Source organism: Myotis davidii, unplaced genomic scaffold (genome assembly GCF_000327345.1).
Source record: "Myotis davidii unplaced genomic scaffold, ASM32734v1 scaffold363, whole genome shotgun sequence".
NCBI lineage: Eukaryota > Metazoa > Chordata > Mammalia > Chiroptera > Vespertilionidae > Myotis > Myotis davidii.
The window spans coordinates 932825-938151 of record NW_006294069.1 but is presented as its reverse complement, the minus strand read 5'-3'; positions in this window follow the sequence as shown (position 1 = coordinate 938151).

Here is a 5327-nt window from a genome sequence, read left to right as displayed (position 1 = left end):
TGAAGGCCTGGCTCTGAGCTTCTCACCTGCTGCGTATCAGAAACACCCAAAGAGCTGTTGTTTTTGTTTTGTTTTCTATACAAGGAGTGAAAATAAGAGTATAATGAACTTCTTTATCAAGTAGCTTTAACAATTATCAACCCAATTTTTTTAATCTTCACCCAAGGATATGTTTTTTAATTGATTTGAGAGAGAGAGAGAGAGAGAGAGAGAGAGACATTGATGTAAGAGACAAACATCGATCAGTTGCCTCCTGTGTGCATCCCATTGGGGATCAAACCCGCCACCAAGGTATGTGCCCTGACCCCTTCTGGTGTATGGGATGATGCTCCAACCAACTGAGCCACACTGGCCAGGACGACACAGAGCGAATCTTGCTTTATCTGCACTGCTGTCCACTTCCCCACTCCACTGGGTTATCTTGAAGCAGACTCCAGATAGATCACTTTGTTAATAAATACTTCAGTATCTATTCCTCAAAGAAAGCGACTCTTTTTAAAATGTAATCACAAAACCCGTATCACACCTAAAAAATTTATCAAAACCTCCTTAATACCAAATATCTAGCCAATGTTTAAATTACCCTGATTTTACTCTATATCAATATGTTAATAAGTACATATATTAAGTTAGTTCAGTGGTTCTCAACCTTCTGGCCCTTTAAATATAGTTCCTCATCTGTGACCCAACCATAAAATTATTTTCGTTGCTACTTCATAACTGTAATGTTGCTACTGTTATGAATCATAATGTAAATATCTGATATGCAGGATGGTCTTATGTGACCCCTGTGAAAGGGTCGTTCGACCGCCACCAAAGGGGTCGCGACCCACAGGTTGAGAACCGCTGAGTTAGTTCCAATCTATTAGTTCATTGGTTGTATCCAAACAACACTGAGGAACTTTTTAAGAACTACTGTGCCCAGGACCTTCTCCCTCAGGGATTTGATGTGAATGGCCTTGGGTGGGGCCCAAGCTTTGTATTTCTGAAAGCTAACCAGGTGGTTTTAATGTGCTGCCAGGGTTGAGAAATGCTCTCCCTTTCCCCTACCGGCTTCCGGCCAACTCCCCCTCATCTGGGGGGAGGCTGTTAAATGCCTCTCCCTGCCTCTTGCCGCGGACCAGCCAGATACCAGAGCAGCTGGCACTAGCATGCCCACCTGGATGCCCCTCTTCTCTGGGCTCCTCTGTGGAGTGAGCGCCAACTCTCTGTGGACACCAGCATTCCTTTTCCCTGCATATTTATATACCATGTGCACACGTTCCTGTATCTTCCTCCCCTAATGTGCCTGGTGCCTGTTCTTGCCTTGCAAGCGTAGCAGAATTTTTTTTTTCTTTTTGTGTGAAAATAGCAAACTTCCTACCTCAGGAAAAAATGAGCACTTCCCTGGGGGTGGTACTCATTTAGCTGCTCAAGGGGCTCTGGGCTGTGATGGAGCCAAGCCATGTGCCTACTGGGGATTGAGTAGGACTTGAACCCAGCACCTTTCAGGGAATCTAAGAAACCTTTCTCTCCTGAGGATGTTGGCCCCGGGGTTATTTTAGAGAATGATGACCGCGTCCCTAGCTCACAGCCAAGCTACCTGACTTCCCATGGCCACTGCTTCTGTTCGCCCCCTACCTCTCCACTCAGCCTGCCTTTGGAGGCCTCCCTCTCTCCTGTGGTCCCCACTCCATGCCTCACTGAATGTTGGTGAAACAAATCTAGTCTAAAATAATGAGCAATCAACTACCCTGATGCTTGGGGCAGGCGGGGCAGGGCTGGGGGCAGGGGTAGGGAGCTGAATCATTTATAAAGCTTTAATAAAGATGTAGATGAGCATGCTGACTAAGAGCCCCAGAGCTGGGCTTATTCATTATTCAAAGTTATGTAAATGCCTCTGGGTCCTTCGTGTTAGAATCCTGCCCCCTTGATCCTGCGGCTTCTCCCAGCCTGACAAACCCAATGCCCTTGTGCATCCCCCTCTCCCCAACTCTCAGGTGCTTTCGTTCACCCTGCCCTAGGCCCTGGCCCAGGCAGACGGTCCAGACCCTCTCTCCAAGATAATAAAACCCTTCGTCTCACTTCTAGCCAGAAATCTTCCAGAGGTGTTGGGGGAGGTCCCAGCCTCCAGGCAAGCCTAGAGGCCCACGTAGACCGGCTTCTCATTTTTAAAGATTTCCCAGGAAAGAATCTCATAAGAGTGCTCATATACATGTTTTACTATCTCACAAATCTACTTACTGGGATAATATCCTGAGGTCTAACCTGAACCCCTCTGGCTACAATGGAAGTCCACCATTGAAATGGAATATCCAGCCCTAACCTCAGTGGATAGAGCAGCAGTTCTCAACCTGTGGGTCGCGACCCCTTTGGCAGTCAAACGACCCTTTCACAGGATGGCCTAAGACCATCCTGCATATCAGATATTTACATGACGATTCATAACAGTAGCAACATTACAGTTAAGAAGTAGCAACAAAAATAATTTTATGGTTGGGTCACAACATGAGGAACTGTATTGAAAGGGCCAGAAGGTTGAGAACCACTGGGATAGAGCATCGGCCTGCAGACTGAAGGGTCCCAGGTTCGACTCCGGTCAAGGGCATGTACCTTGGTTGAGGGCACATCTCCGGTGGGGAGTGTGCAGGAGGCAGCTGATCAATGTTTCTCTATGATCAATGTTTCTAACTCTGTCCATCTACCCTCTTCTCTGTAAAAAATCAATAAAATATATGTTTAAAAAAAATAAAAAGAGATAGAATATCCACTTACCAAACTCCCTTTAGTCACTCTCATGAGAGGTAAAATGCGAGCATTAAGTCACACTCCAGCCTGCTGACCCCAGAACAACTCATCCTCGTGGCCTCCTTGTACCTTTCCCGACAGTTGACCCGCCTTCCAAGTTACACTCACACTCCTTAAGCTCTTCAACCTGTTCTGGGTGCCAAACTCCGGTGAGGGTTTAACCGACACTAACTACATACACTACCTACCTCCCCTTGTCCACATCACCATGACTGATGTGTACCCCACCATCGCCTCGGTCTTAAGCCTCCGATTACTCTCCTCTGACTCTCCTCTCTATCTGGACCCATCTTTCCCTTTCCCCCGTCACCCCCAGATTTTTCAGCTTGGTGAGGCTGAGGGATGAAGAATTGGGTCAGAGGCGCGACGGCATCGATTCCCTCTGCTTTCCCTTCTTTTCTGGACTGGCTCTCCTCCCTCCCTGCCCCCAACCTATTTTTAGCCTGCCTCTGTTTTCCTCCGTATGGTTGGCAACCACACGGGCCGCTTTCCCTCCGCTGCCCTTATCACTCCCCTGCGGCCTTGCAGACCCCAGCTGCCCTTCCACAGGTCTCATTGCCCGCCCGATTTATTTTCATTTTCTTCCATCTTGAAGATATGTCAGGTCTGCCTGAAAGGGGATGCCTGGCCACGCTCACGCAGAAGAAAAGCCGGGAGATAATGCCGGTGAGTCTGTTTGGGCAAATCCTTCAGTGTTATTAAACCCTCTCGGCACCCTCTGACCCTCTCTACAATGGCTGGTCCTCTTCTCTATGCCCACTGGCTGTTCTCTGCATTTCTTCTCCCCGTCTGGGACCCCTTCCCACCCCCAATAAGAAATGCTCACTTGGCCCTAACCGGTTTGGCTCAGTGGATAGAGCGTCGGCCTGCGGACTGAAAGGTCCCAGGTTCGATTCCGGTCAAGGGCATGTACCTTGGTTGCGGGCACATCCCCAGTAGGGGGTGTGCAGGAGGCAGCTGGTCGATATTTCTCTCTCATCGATGTTTCTAACTCTCTATCCCTCTCCCTTCGTCTCTGTAAAAAATCAATAAAATATATTTTTAAAAAAAGAAAGAAAAAATAAAAGAAATGCTCACTTAGCCGTTGCATTGCTTGGCCCGTCCGGACCCGTTTCCCCTGGTTCAGGAGATGTGCAGCATTCCTGGAGGTCCTTACCTACCTTTTTGGCCGGCACATTGCCAGTCTCTTCTGACCCAAGTCCTGCTTCTCTCCACTCTGTCCTGACCTCCCCACTCCCTCACACCTGTCCGACCCTGCATGCCCTGGTCCCTGCCCCTCCGTGCACCCTGTTTCTAGGACACACCAGCTCATTTGTCCAGGGCCTCAGCCAGCTCAGGCAGGGCTTGTCAGCACCCCCCACTCGTCCTTTCTCAGCCTCCTCTAGACCTCGGTCCCCTGCTTTCGCTGCCACCAGCAAGCTGAATTAGACTGGATATTTTGGAAGGGATGTTGCAGCTGGCTGGGGGAGGAGGGTGGCACAGCAAGAGACAGAGGGAACTGCGGGCAGCCGTGGAATGTGAGGGAGAGTTTCCCAGCACCCTTTCCCCCCAGCTTCGCCAGGTTGGGAGCTGGCAAGAACTTAATTGATTCCTCTCTGTACCTCATTTTTCTCTCTCACACACACAATGCCTAGCTTTACAACTTACCACATTCTCTTACATACATCCAGATACCTGCCTGGCACACTCCCTCTCCTCCAAGTTTGCTCAAATGCTCCCTCCTCAAGAGTCCCAACCTGACCACCATCAAAAAGGGTAGTCCCTCCCCCTACATTTATCTTCCTCACCCAGTTCTGTTTTTCTCCAGCGTACTTGTCACCTCCTAACATGCGATGTAACTCACTTATAGATGTCATTTACATTTCTTCCCCTCCCTGGACTGTTCATTTCATAAGAGCAGAGATTTCCCTCTGTTTTGTTCACAGTTACATCCACAGTGCCTAGCACAGTGCCTGACACACAGCAGAAGCTCAATAAATATTTGTGTATTGAATGAATAAATGAATGAATGATCTTATTTAATCTTCACACACTCCTGCAGAGTTGGTTGATATTATTACCATTTTTTTATTGTGGTAAAATATATATAACATAAAATGTACCATTTTAACCATTTTATGTGTGCAGTTTAGTGGCATTAAGTACACTCAATTAAACCATGATTGTGTTTGTGATGTGCTAAATTAGGATGTGAATCATAACATCCACCTCCAAAACTTTTTTAAAAAACATGTTTCCTCCTTTATTTTTAATTTATTTCAGAGAGGAAGGGAGAGGGAGAGAGAGATAGAAACATCAATGATGAGACTCATTGACTTGCTGCCTCCTGCATGCCGCCCACTGGAGATCGAGCCCACAACCTGGGCACGTGCCCCTGGCCAGAATCGAACCCGGGATCACTCAATCCACAGGCCCATGCTCTATCCACTGAGCCAAACCAGCCAGGGCCCACTTTATTGATTTTTAGAGAGAGAGAGAAAGGGAGAGGAATAGAGAGACAGAAACATCAATGATGAGAGAGAATCATCGTGCCTCCCACA